The sequence below is a fragment of the Diceros bicornis genome, chromosome 15, assembly GCF_020826845.1.
Source record: "Diceros bicornis minor isolate mBicDic1 chromosome 15, mDicBic1.mat.cur, whole genome shotgun sequence".
In the NCBI taxonomy this organism is placed as follows: Eukaryota; Metazoa; Chordata; class Mammalia; order Perissodactyla; family Rhinocerotidae; genus Diceros; species Diceros bicornis.
This window is the reverse complement of record NC_080754.1, coordinates 14,859,715-14,874,589: the sequence shown is the minus strand read 5'-3', so window position 1 is coordinate 14,874,589 and position 14,875 is coordinate 14,859,715. Positions and strand designations below refer to the sequence as shown.

Sequence of the window (14,875 nt, the reverse complement as noted above, 5' to 3'; positions counted from 1 at the left end):
ATGTGTGTGTGCATGCGCGCGTGTTTGTGTGTGTGTGTCCATTAATAGATACATCAAGTTAGAAAACAAAAGCTGGGAATCTCTCCTTACCATATTTTAATGCATAACAAAAGATTGTAGTAATAAAACTATATGCAATTATGAAACAAAAAATTAAATAACGGAACAACAGTCCTACCCGAGAGAGCTGAAAATGGGGCTCAGCAGTGGGGAAAGGACAGGTTATATAGAAGCTGATGTTAGGAAATCTGGCTCAATATATGATTGATGAAAATTAGCAATCCTATATTAGGTACAAAGGCTTAAAGACCTAAAGACGAAATAGAAAAATATGAAACTAATTAATATGATTATATTTTTGTGAACTTAGGTGGATGAGGACATCTTAAATAAGACGCCAAACTCAAACTATTAGGTGAAAAATTGATGGATTTCACAACATTAAAGCACTAAAGACTTCTATTCTCTTAATGATATAACTGAGAAATTTAATAGAGCAATGCCAAATAGGAAGAAGTAATTAATGTCTAGTATGTAACGAATCTAGGACATAAAGAATTTCTGCAAATAGACAACCAACCAGAAATCGCATGAAGATGTAGAGAAGAACTTCACAGAAGGAGAAAACTGAATGGCTAACAAATATATGAAGACATGCTCATACGTATTAATAATCAAAAAAAAAACACAGATCAAAGCAGCCATTCAAGTGGTGATATTGGGAAGGGTCCTGTATCAGAGGATGAATAGAAACATTCAAAGGCATTAACATAACCTCATTTGAAACCACTAGTTCATGAAACTGGATAATATAAACAAATCTTTGTTTCTATTTATTTTGAAAATGATAATTGCTGCTACCAAATGGATGACTTAATACGGAAGGTTAAGCCTTAAATTTGAAGTATACACAGTGAGAGCAAAAATCACACACCTGCTAATTACCTGTGTACAGGAAGAAAGTGGCTCTTGAAGGTCTCCATGTCAGGCTGTGTCAGCTAGGGTGTTTCAAGCACATTCTGTGACCTAGAGGTATAATGACATTGATGTATCCATAAGAATACAGCCCAAACACTCCCCCTAATGGCAGTACATTGTAAGAGTATGCTATGAATAAAAAATTGGGAGATTCCGATTCCAATTCTCTTGAGACATTGATCAAGATATCTTTTGAATGCTTAGTTCAGCATAAAAATACTGTACTGCAATTACAGAATTTGCCTGTTATTTCTACTCGATAATAGTGAGAGTCATAACTTATGATTCATCCTGTTAGAGAACATACCTGCTATATTCCCAAATTTATACCTTTGGTTCTTATCTGCTCCGCAAATTCCAGATTCATATGTATGGATAACTGACATATTCCCTTACATGTCAAATAGACATTTAAAAATTAACATGATCAAAATAGAACTTTCGGTCCATTCTCCAAAGTTTGTTCTTTCTCTAATCTTCCCTTTATTTATAAGAGGTTCCTTCATCTATGCCAGAAAGTTTAGAATCATCAGGATAGTTTTTCTCTTTCACTCTTTCCACATCTTATTCATCAGCAAATCTTGTCATCCTAAACATATCCTTCAATTCCCATTGTTGCCACCCTGGCCCAGATCACTATCGATTCCCATCTTGACTATGGAAATCTTCTCTTTGAAAATCTCTTACTTTCATTCTTGACCTCTAAGAAACTTTGTCCACATTCCAGCTAGAGAGATCTTTTTAAAGGCTAAATCAGAACCTTGTACTCCCATGTTCTAAATACTTCGGTGGATTGATATTACTGATAACAGAAAACCCAAATGCCTTTCCAGGCCTATGGGCCTTACCTGTTCTGGCCCCCATCACTATTTCTAAATCTTCGTTCTAGCTACACTGACCTTCTCTTTTCTTCTTGGGACACACCAAGCTCATTCCCACCTGGGGATCTACACTAACTCTTCCTTTTTTGTCTGTAACAGTCTTCGCCAAGAACTTCACTCACAACTTTTTTCTGACTCAGTTCTCAGTTTAAATGTCACCTCCTCAGATAGACCTCTCAACATAAACTAGCTCCATAGTCTTTTTCAATTATACCATTCTGCTTTATTTTCTAAATAGTACTTATCACTAACCAGTATTTCCTTGTTTCCTTGTATATTTTCATTGACTACCTCTCCCCACTGGAACGTAAGCTTCTGAAGGCAAAGAACTTCTCTACCTTAGTTGTGTCTCTGTCTCCCACACTGAGAAGAATGCATTTTCTGTCAAAATCTGTCCTCAAGAAAGAATCTCAAACTCAACTCACCATAAGCATGAATGATTACTAACAGCCTACCTTTATAACAATCCCAAGTAGGGTATCATTTTAACAAGGATAAATCCTTGGCTGCAAGAATTACCAAGCACATGGAAAAGAGTTTTCCATGATGATTCTTGCCATGATGAATTTTGGAATTGTTTTTCTTCAGATTTGAAACTAGCTCTATTATACCCACCTTCTCTATCACAGACAGGTAATAATACAACTTACCTTTTCTTTCTCCAAACAATAAAGACAATAATAAGTGAAATACGTAGAAAAATTATGAATGCACCAACTATAGGCAGCCAAATAGAAGAAGAACCAGAAGTACCTGAAAAACACAAACCAGGAACATGCTATGTGTGACTTGACTTCTTTTCTATACACTGTATTATTTAGGTAACTTTCATCTGCAATGCTCTTTTGATTTACCATGGCTTTGTTGAGATTCAAATTGATACTATAAGATTATTTGCCATATTCCATTTTATAAAAGAATATACTAATGCATATTCAAATTAAAGACATAATATTTAATATCATCCTACCACTCTCAAGAATAAAAAAAGATATAACCACCTAAATATTTACCTAGATATAACCACCTAAAAATGGTTAAGCAAAATATAATATAGTTATTTGATGAAATATTATTCAATTACTAAAGTGGAATTTCCAAAGAGTCTACAATAACCTCAGAAAATAAATTTATAATAATAATTAGTATTGAAGATTAATGTTCTAAGCATTTTACAAGGATTATTTACATCAAGGAGGTGAGTACAATTATTAGGTACAAATGGGAAAATGGAGGCTCTGAGATGTTAAGAAAATTGCCCAAAGATACGCAGTGATTAGGTGGCAAAACTGGGAAGCAAGTTCAGTTTGTCTGACTCCAGAGCCTGCACTCTTAAGAAAAAACATATCAACACTTTTTACAGTAGCTATTTGACCACAATATTCCTAAATTGTATTACAGACTTAACTTCTTTTTGTTTAGCCTTCTGAATATAATTTACATTTTTCATTGCAACTTAGGTTTAACAAAGGCCATCATTATGATTATCAATGATAGTTCTTAGATATAATATAAAAATAAACCTATACACTTTGTGGATGGACCTTAAGGAAATTTGCGCTTACGTTAAGTGGCATGAACTACTGTGCATTTTATATTCTTAGGTCTGCTTGTGATAGGTTTTTTGTCCTCTTTCTGATTGTCAGACTGATGTTATTTCTCGGCTCACTGTAACCTCTCACCTCTTTTTAATTTGCTGCTTTGAATTTTCCATTACCATTGAAGGAAAAGAGAAATTCTTGTTAGCAATTACTTCTTCCCTGAGATACTATTAGAAAGTCCATGTTTTTTAGTTGAGGAACTTTGTGCCATTTAATTTTGACTGTTCAGACATCACTTTGTCTCAGTTTCCAGTTTTAACTATGTTCTTTTTCAATGAGAAGCATAGCTGATTCAAAATGAGTGGAGGAGGTTGAATGGAAGAATCTGGCACTAAAATGTGAACACAGCCCTTAAGTCAACAACAACAAAACATAGGGGGACAAAAAACTCTAAAAAGATTTCAGCAGAATCGGGGATTTCTATCCCAAATATTTGTTACAGTGCTAAGCAAGGAAGAATCCTTTTCTGAATTGACGTTACTTCTTTACAGACATACTTATCTCTGTGAGAAGTGAAATTAACCATAATAATCTAGCCAATAGATTGATAGGGGATACATATGCTATTCAATTGACATATCCCAATTTCGTGATTTGGGGATTGCCAAGAAAGAGAAGCTGATTAACTTCAACTGCAAAAGACACATGTAACAAAAATATTTATCTCTACTCTTTTCTGAGACTCCATTAAAATTATAGTAACAAAAATAAAATGATTAAATGAAAAATAATCATACAGAAGAGTGACCTTCATTGGTAGGAGATTTAAATGAACTTATAAAAAGTGTAAAGAGGGTAGAAGAATGAAGGTGCAGGATAAAAAAAGCTACAGGCTCACGTATGTACAAAAGTAGACTACACCTGCAGAGAGACTCTGCTGTACCTGGAGAGGCTCAGAATTCAGATGACAAAGGAAGGAGGAGTGAATCACGGAATGAAAGTTACAGTCAAAAGCACCCATTTCCATATCCCAAAGCACAGCTTTGGACAGCCAGGCACTTACCCCTTAGCCAAAAAAATGGAGGGATAGTTAAAGTAATACATTGAACATACGGGAATAACTAGGGTAGTAGGGGTCAGCGCACCAGAGTAAAGACCTCTACGTTCTGGCTTTTAAAGCCTCCTGGCTAATTGCAGCCTGCTCTCTACAAAGAAAAGTCTGTCTCTTCACAAGATGCCATAAACCAAATAAAGATTCTGTAAACCTTTAGTGAAGACTCACTAGACTTTGAAGAAAGCCTGTAATCAAAGTCAAAAAGACTGAGAAAAAGAAGCATAAAATTAAAATGATGGTAGTGGGAGGGGGGTGATAATAAAAGAAAGGAAGAGGAGGTAATAAAAGAAATAGAAGATAACTATAACACCTCTAAACTATTATTCCAAGATAGATTTGAGAACATATTACTTCCTTCAAATAGGAAGAGAAGGGTATGAAAAAATTAAAGCAATTTTAATTTGTAAAATTAATTTTAAATTGCAAAAGCAATTCAAAACTATAAACCCAATTGTCAAAAGAAGGAAAAATTGAAAGAAAGAATTTGAAGACAAGTTTTAGAAAATTTCCCAGATAGGATAAAGAAAAAAAAGAGATAGGGATATTTAAAAAAAGGAGAAAATAAAAGCCAATCTAAATATCTTAATGCCCACTAAATTAGAAGTTTATAAAAAAAGAATAAGTTAGATGAACAGGGGAGAAATTCTCAAAGAAATGAGAAAATATTCAGAGTTGGAGGATTTGAGTCTCTAGATTGAATGAACTCACCAAATACCCATTACATTACAGGGTTTAAAAAATAAACACCTAAAAATAGGGCTAGGAAGTTTTGGAATTCTAAGGATAAAGAGAAAATACAGTAGTGTCTATTATTACAATTATCAGATTGACATTTGACTTCTCATCAATAACAATGGATAGTCACAGAAGATGGAGAAATACTCTAGAAGTTCTGAGGGCAGAAGGATGGTTAACCTAAAGTGGTATAATAAGCAAGCTATCAATCACATGTAAGAGCATTATAAGACCATAGGATAGATCCTGCAGCCTGTTAGCGTGACTACTCTGGTAGTACTGACTCTGTCAGTAGAAAAATTGCCTGTTATTCTAATTCTACAGCATTGAGTTTAGGACTCTACTTAGAACAGGTTGTGCTATCCCAGAGAGGCTGAAAATGATGGGAGGATAATCTTTGTTGGCCTGAGTGTATTGTTTTACAATAGTCTCATTTTGTGCCAGTTATCATGTTGTGCTTTATTTACGTTACTCCAGAGATTGTGTAATTCAGAGATTGATGAGATGTCCTGGCTCTAAATGAGGTTGTGTTTAGCCCCTCTGGATTATATACTAGACTACTCATTCCAATACTCCAATAGCTGGCTATGTACAAAAACTGTTAGGCCTCCAAAAGATGTGATGTCTCCTTCATTCATTCAACCTTTATGATTCAACATCACTGATGGCTAGTTGTGCTTTCTGGTTCTTGGGTGAATGTGACAAATTATGGAGAAATTTTACCCTTCTCACCGTTTTCCTGAGTTTATAAAAACCAAAACCAAAAATATAGATTCTGTAAAAGTATCTTAATAAAATAGAATAAGTCTGCTTACTAACCTGACTTAGTTAATGTTCTCACCCACCCCCACCACAGCAATTTTATGAAAGCTATCAAGATACAAGACTGGGAATTAGATACTCTAAGTTTTATTGTAAGCTGTCCTACCAAGTAAGGTCCTGGAAAAGTCATTACCTTGTACCTTCCCTTATGTACAGCATGGAAATAGAAAGCTATGCAGAAGTATTATAGTCTTGTGGTTTCTGAAACGGTCTGTAATAAACTATTTGCCTTCTCAATGTGTATTTTGGAAAAAGAAAATATTTCACTCTGTCTCATTACAAAGTCTAGGATTTGAAGGGTTACTGTATAAATACTAAACACTCACAGTTGATTAATGTTAGCTAGACTGTCTATTCTGATCTTGTTATCAAGCTGGTTCACAGAAAAAGCTTATATCTCCCTTGGAGAATGTTGCTGATCCTTTTGTTGTATATTCTGATTGTGAACTTCCTTGTGTGTCCTTTAGATAAGTAAATCTCATTTGATTTGTCCAAGTGATGTCTGTCAGTCCTTCAGTCCATATTTAATATTGAAATTTGACGCAACTTTGTTAATGCAGGTTGGCATCTGAAGTGGGACAGACACAAAGACTCCAGACTGATTATACCTAAATCTTTCAGGGGAAATCGTCAGGGTAATTTGGAGGAGGGAAAGAGGGAAGATGCTGCTTAACCCATTATGTCTTCTGACAATACGTGGTGTGAAAAGGCTAAGGCCTTAACAGAGGATATGTTTCAGTAGAATATGTACATGTCTTCATTAACTTCCAGAAGCCTGTGATGTAGCCCACTAGTTTGAAGAAGCACCCAGAAATGAAGGTCAAGGGATGGAACTTAAAATGTCTTGGGCTATAATTTAAGGCTCAAGTTAAAAGTATAAGGTATATTGAAAGAGCAAAGATGATACCACTATTTGCTTAATGGTTTGAAGTTCTGTGACAACCCAGAGAAATGTTGTTTCTTAATCAGATGCATGGAATAATTTCTTTACATCTCCTAGTAGCTCATTAGGATATTCAAGTGAGATAATTCATGGCAAGATAATCACCCAAACTCCTGGTTTCTATAAAAGAATTAGAGCATTTGCTTTAAAGTGTAGAGGAGCCACCATTGTCTCAGGTCCCCTATTTAAATAGAAAAGGGAGAGTACATTACTCTTTGACACTAGAAAATGGTGAAGATTGTTTGGTTTGTCATTGGATCCTCAGCCACAAGATCCAATATATGTTGCCCTATGTCAGACTGAAAAGTTGGAAGGGAGGTGGATAGGGAATATCCATCTCTTTCCAATTTGGAATGGGTAGAGTTGAGAATTTGGCATGTTTACCCTGAAAGGAGGAATTGATCAAAGTTCCCAGGTATTGAAAAATGGGAAAAGCCCTCAAAGTTGGGGGCACGTTTCACGATTGGAGGCCTTGTTAGCCTGGTCTTGACAATGTTCAAATGATATTCCCTTATTTATGTTAAGTTTAACCTGGTATACTTATATTAGGTTTAACCTTATAAAATTACTTATTTTATAGATACGAATGGTTGAATATTATCAATATCATATGGTTCAACCTAATATTATTACAGACACAGCTACTGAAAGGACTCCTAGTGGGTGGCTTCAATGATTATCTGCTGAATTAAACAAATGGTGGCAGTGCCACACACGGTGAATGGTATGGCTGTTGTTTAGCTCTCAAAAGGGAAAAACTGACGCAACAAAGACTAGTGAGCCTCAAAACTAACAAAAATTGGATAAAAGGCAATGATAAGCTTGAAAGAAAAAAATTATTTTATTGCCTGTGAAACATAAATGGAAAAACAGACTATTACTATGTAACTAATACCATTGGACAACTTATACCATTATCTGTGATATAATGGTGTGGTATTATCATAGATTAAGAGGTAAGCAGGATTCCCCCACCATGACTGACATCCAAAGCTTATTTGGTAGTATTTATCCAAACATAAAGAGATCCAGAAAATGGGGGAAAATGCTCGAATGGGAGTTGAATTTCTACCTTTATTTGGGAGGAAGATGTCTTCTGGAGGAATAGATGGAAACTCTAGTTGGCAGGTAAACTGGGATCTCTTCTTTATTTCTATAGAAAATATCTAAGGCTATGTGATGAGGGTGGGAAACTGTACTTTATTGCACTTTTGGAAACTGGGGTCAAAGCACATTAACTCCTGAACAAGGTGACAAGGGCCCTGTTGACAATGAGGCTATGGAAATGCAGTTGTAAAAGCTGAAAAGGAGATAGCCAGTATAAAATTGGATAATAAGAGAAGGTTTCAATTCCAGCAATGATCTAGGTGGTTTTGGAACAAACCTCTTCCTAGGAACGTGAAGAAAATTTGGACAAAATATTGTTAAAAATTTTTTTGAAGGCATCAAAGAGCTATCAAGTCATTAAGAATTTGTAAGGCCAACATTCAGTAAAAATGGGAAGCCAAGAGAAGTAAGCCTCACATTTGGATACACTCTTTCCCCTAATAAAATCATCAATTATTAAGGAGAAAGTCAACGTTGAGAAGCTGAGCAGAAATTTCAGCAGTCAGGTAGAGCTAGAACAATAAAAATTGCAGGGAAGAGCTTGCCAAGGACAAAGGGCTCTGGTATCCACCCCAGCTTAAAACTGGAACTCCAAATACTTACACTCTAGGAGGTAAGAGTGAACCAGAAATAGACTTTACCTTTCAAAGACTAAAGCCCATTTCAAATCATCTCACTCTTTGATTGAATTAAAGTAATCTATCCCTAAAATAAATGCCCATGCAAAGCAAAAGTAAGTGTTCTCAGGAAGACAAAGCCATCCATCATAAAAGACCACATGTCATATGACTCCATTTATACGAAATGTACAGAATAGGCAAATCTGTAGAGACATAAAGCAGACTAGTGGTTTCCCAGGGCTAGGAGTATGGAGGGTCGGAATGTATGGCTAAAGGATACCGAGTTTCTTTTTGGGGTGCTGAAAATGTTCTACAATTGATTTGCTGATGGCTATGTGAACTTCGTGAATATACTAAAAATCATCGAATTACACAGTTTGAGTGAAGTGTACAGTATGTGAATTATATTTCAATAAAGTTGTGACAAAGAAAAAATCCAGAGCCTCAATTATCTCTGCAATATTTCATATTCAAGGTCTAGCGTGCAGTCAAAAATAACTATACATAACTATCCTGCACTGGTAGGAAACTATGACAAAAAAATAACAGACTATAGAAAGAGACCCAGAAAAGATCCAGAAATTAGAATTCTCAGATACAGAATTTAAAAAACATCTAATTTAATTATTGTATACATCTAATATATTTATAATTAGAGTCCTAGAAAGAGATGAGAGAGAATGGGACAGGAGCAATATGTAAAGAGATGATAGTCAAGAATTTTCCAAAAGTGATGAAGGACAATTAATCCACGGATTCAAGAAGCTTGGGGAAATGCAAGCAAGATAAATACAAAGAACACAACATCAAGGTACATAACAGTAAAGCTGCTGCAAAACAAATACCAGGAGAAAATCTTAAAAGCAGCCAGGGGAGGTAGGGAGATACATTTCTTTCAAAGGATCAGTAATAAAACAGACAGATGTCTTTTCAACAGAAGTAGTGAAAGTCAGAAGCCAGCGGAATACCATTGTCAAAGTGATGAAAAAATAAATAAATAACTATCAAATTGGAATTAGGAATCTTGTAAAAATGTTCTTCAAAAATTAAAACATTTTATGACCAAAAAAATTGAAAGAATTGGCCATCTGTACTCCCGCACTAAGGGAAAAACAAAAAAGAATTCTTTAGGCAGAAGAAAAATGAAAGCTCAAACATAGAGAAAGAAATAAAAAAGAACAGAAAAGGTAAATCTAAAGGAATATGACTATAAATAACAGGAACAATAATAATATATTTTGATATTTAAATATACGCAAAGAATCAAAATGTACAAAAAAAGAGCACAAAGAGCGGGAATTGATATAAGATCATTGCATTATCTGGGAAGTACTAAATTATATCAGACTTTAATAAGTCAAGGATGATGTTATAGTCTCCAAATCAACCACTTAAAGAAGGGTACAGGCATGTATATTTAACAAACTACTAAAGGGGGAGATGAAATAAAAATAAATAATCCAAAAGAATTCAGGAAGAGAGAGAAAGAGACATAAAATAGGTCAGATAGTAGAAAATAAATAGTAAAGTAGTATACATTAAAACCCCAATATATCAATATTCACACTAAATATATAGAGACTAAATGCTGTAGTTTTAAAAGATTATTAGGTGGAGTATAAAAACAATTATTTAAATTGCATAGAAAATTACATTATTTAAACATATTAATATACTTAAATTATTATGTAAGCTGTTTAGGAACATTATACCCTGTTTAATTATGACTTTGAAACAGAAGATGCAGTTGACAGAGCTTGGGAGCAAGGTGGGCAAGGAGAAGTGGGTGTCTAAGAGAGACTTTCTATTGTGGATGAAACAAAAACCAGGTTTAACCATGCTGTTGAAAGTTGCAGAGGTAAGCAGCAAAAGAACTATCTTGGGAGGAAAGGAATTATAATAGAGCGAGGAAAAGTTGAAGGAAGTGTAAATGAGCCTAATCTTCATTGATTGTGGCAGAAATTCAGTGGAAAGCATGTAAATGAGATCAATTAAAAATTTTAAGAACAGTTACCCCCAGAAGCAGGGCTAAGGTAAAGAATATCTTCATTATTTGAATCTTTTAACTATGCATGAGTATTACATTGATTTACATTTTTAAGAATAGATGAAGACACAAAACTTCTGGTAGTGAATTTTAAAGATAAATATTTCCCCTTGTTGATTATTACTTTTACTTACATTCTTGTTTCACTGACAGAGGAACAATCTTCTCTTCATTCCTTAGAGGATGATCCATGTACACAATCAGGTGTTGGAGTCTTAGGGACCTAACAGTCTCTAAGGAGACGTTGTACGTTTTAGAGATAGTCACTGTGCCATTTGGATTCTGAGCAAGGTATTCCTCTGGTGGATTAATCAAGACTTGTGCTGGGAAAAGAGATATTTGAGGAGCAGGTTTTCCCACAGCTGAGTAAATAAATTGAAGAAAATCTTCAGAGTCAAGATTGGACTGGAGTTCAGATCTTAATTCAGATACAGCTGAGGCAAAAAAGGAGAAACAAAATTAAGTTTAAAAATGTGTCATACCAGATTTCTATGGTGTTAAAGATGGACTTCCCCAAATTTTTATGTGAAGCCAAAATGTTGTAAACATGTCCCTCTCAGATACTTTTCCTCAAATTTTACAAAATCTCACAATTTCATCTCTTATACCCACTATCCTCCAATTTGAGAAGAACATTTGGTATTTCCACTTTCATTCAACCTTAAAATTACATTATATAAACCCCCAATACTTTAAATTTATAGCAACTTAATGAAAGAACACTGTGACACTATCACTATTCCATCAATGTTTTGTTAATTTGAAGACTTGGAAATTCTTGTTCTCTTAGAGTAGACTTCTTTCCTCTTTCTCCTGCTCTACTGTCTCTTTTTCTTTTCTTCTCTTTTCCCAATGAAAATCCTGATGCTGTTTTTGAACTTTACCCACAGGATTAAAGTCAGTGCAGTGTAGAGCAAAAAAGTTAGATGAGTGGGCAGAAGACCTAAACGCTATACCTGAATCTGCATTGTGTGAAAATGGACAAGTCATGTACCAATCACTGGCTTCCATTTTTTTCTTCTGTATAACAAAAGACTTGTCCTGGGACAACCTCTATTATATCCTTTCCTTCTCTAATATTCTTTCTCTGGACCTTAACTTTCAAAGACCACATCCCCATGATTTTGACTCTCCGTAAAACATTTATATACTTATAAAGTTATGGCAGGTTTCTCCTCCACGGCTGCCGTGTGGGAACACATTAAATAGACATTTGTAGCAGGCTTCATCTTCAAATGTCACTTCAAGAATAGTTATGAACGAGGAAGTGGGTTCGAAGCTCTGCAGTGCAGACGATCTATGTATGGTGGAAGGATCTTTTCTCCATATCTACTGCTATATGTGCCAATATTTTGTGGCAAAGAATCTTGGATCTTCTGCCAGGTAATTTGCACAACATCTGCTGGAGTCGTTAAATTGCAGAAAATTGTCACATTTTCTCCCAATACAGCTGTCTCATTATTTTTGTGATTTATCCCATGTGGAGAATCTGAAAATAAAACACAGTATGAATGAAGAGAAATGCACTTGCATACTATCCTGGACTTACCCCTATCATAACACTTATCTCTCTGTTTTATAACTGTGTTTTATTTGCCTGTCTTCCTCTAGAAAAATGAACTCCTCTATCTTCTTCACCATTGATATGTAGCTTCCAAAAGTATTTCTGACATATACTACTTAGTCAATAAATATTTATTGAGTGAAAAAATTGAAACATAAATTAACCAACATAAGATGAGTAATAGTAATTTTGAGGAATTTCTGGAGGCTGCATGTGAACTAGTTTGACGGTGACAAACTCCTCGGGGCTCCAGTCTTAGGGATGACCAAAAATTCTATAGGTTTCACCAGCAGGAATTTCACCAGGTTCTCATGGTGAAGAGTCAAGAAAAATCACCTTATATCTTTGGCAAGGGGAGGGAAAATACCACTGTGAAATAAGCCCAGTGCATTTTCCATAAAAAGACCTACTCTCCACCGGGAAAGACTTTACCAGAACTTTATCTCATGTAGTTGGAAGGACAATGAGTCAACTCCAGTTCCCTTTAGCTTTCCCCTCTCATCTAAGAGGGAGAAGGAGAAAAAAAATAAGGTAAGAAAACTTGTAAAGGTCACAGCCAAGGGACACACACCCACTAAAAGAGTGAGATTTAACTATAAGATTTTAAAATAATTCCTCTCCCCTACTATTTACCACTACATCAATTGGCTCCAATATAATGACAGTGGAATACAGCTGACATGGTTGCAAGGCTCAGACTCTAATTAACAAGGAGTTCTTACAGAAATTAAAAAACAACAGGGGAGACAAAAACAAAGAAAACTACAGGAATCTGAAGCCCTTGATACCTAGACCTACAGTAAACAGTAAACACAACTCAACTCCTAGCCAAATTAACATAAAACACATGAACCTATGCTAAAGCTCTGTTTACTGTGGTTCCTATTACGTGATACATCAAGTCTGGATTTAGCATGCTTTCGTACGGCATGCTAAAAGCCAAGAATAAAAACAATCTGAAGAGACAAAGCAAGCATCTGAGCCAGACTCAAATAGAGTACAGATTTTGAAATTATCAGACAGGGAATTTAAAATAACTATGATTAATATATTAAGGACTCCAGTGGAAAAGTTGACTCATGCAAAAACACATGGATAAGGTAAGCAGAGATATAGAAACTCTAAAAAGAATAAAAAGAAAATACTAAAGACATTAAAATAAAACAATAGACTAATATCTCTTATGAACACACATACAAAAATCCTAAACAAAATATTAGCAAATTGAATCCAAAATTATATTCAAAAATCATACACCACAACCAAATGGAGTTACTCCAGATATGCAAAGCTGGTTCAACATTTGAAAATCAATTAATGTAATCCATTACATCCTCAGACTAAAAAGAAAAGTCACATGATCATATCAACAGATGCAGAAAAAGCATTTGATAAAATCCAAAAGCAATTCATCATAAAAATTCTCAGTAGGCTAGGAACAGAGGGTAGCTTCCTCTATCTGATATAGAATATCTACAAAAACTTAAAGACAGCATCATACTTTAATAGTGAAAAACTCAAAGCTTTCCCACCAAGATCAGGTACAAAGCAAGGATGTCTCTTCTCACCTCTCCTCTTCAATGTCATACTGAATGCTCTCCCTAATGCAATAAGGCAAGAAAAGGAAATAAAAGGTATACATAATGCGAAGGAAGATATAAAGCTTCCTTTGCTCACAAATGACAGGATCACCTTACACAGAAAATCAAATCAACAAAAGAAACTCCTGGAACTAATAAGCAATTATAACAAGGTTACAGGATTACTAGGTTAATATACAAAAGTCAATCACTTTCCTGTATTTCAGCAATGAGTAAGTTGGACTTGAAATTAAAAACACAATACCATTTATATTAGCACCCCCAAAATGAAACACTTAGATATAAATCTAACAAAATACATACAAGATCTGTATAAGGGAAACTACAAAACTCTGATAAACAAAATCAAAGAAGAACTAAATAAATGAGAGATATTCCATGTTCATGGATAGGAAGACTCAACATTGTCAAGATATCAGTTCTTCCCAACTTGATCTGTAGATTCAATGCAATCCCAATCAAAATCTCAGCAAGTTATGTTATGGATATCAACAAACTGATTCTAAAGTTTAAATGGACATGCAAAAGACCCAGAATAACCAACATAATACTGAAGGAAAAGAACAAAGTTGGAGGACTAACACTACCCAACTTCAAGACCTAATATAAAACTACAGTAGTCAATACAGTGTGGTATTGGCAAAAGAATAGACAGATCAATGGAACAGAATAGAGAGCCCAGAGATGGACCTACACAAATATAATCACCTGATCTTTTTTTTTTCCTTTTTTTGCTGAGGAAGATTCACCTTGAGCTAACATCTGTTGCCAATTTTCCTCTTTTTGTATGTGAGCCACCACCACAGCATGGCCACTGACAAAGGAGTGGCATAGGACTGTGCCTGGGAACTGAACCCAGGTTACTAAAGTGGAGCACACTGAACTTAACCACTAGGCACCGAGGCTGGCCCTCAACTGATTT

The 14,875-nt window shown here is 35.0% G+C and overlaps 1 long non-coding RNA gene across 1 annotated transcript; it reads right to left on the bottom strand.

Annotated features, from left to right (window-relative positions):
- Window positions 1-951: 951 nt before the first annotated feature.
- On the bottom strand, window positions 952-11,216 carry LOC131414522 (uncharacterized). The gene is made up of 3 exons (XR_009222192.1): window positions 10,923-11,216; window positions 2,510-2,612; window positions 952-1,026 (listed from the first exon to the last, which is right to left on the bottom strand). It is a non-coding gene; the product is annotated as an uncharacterized LOC131414522 (long non-coding RNA).
- Window positions 11,217-14,875: the final 3,659 nt, after the last annotated feature.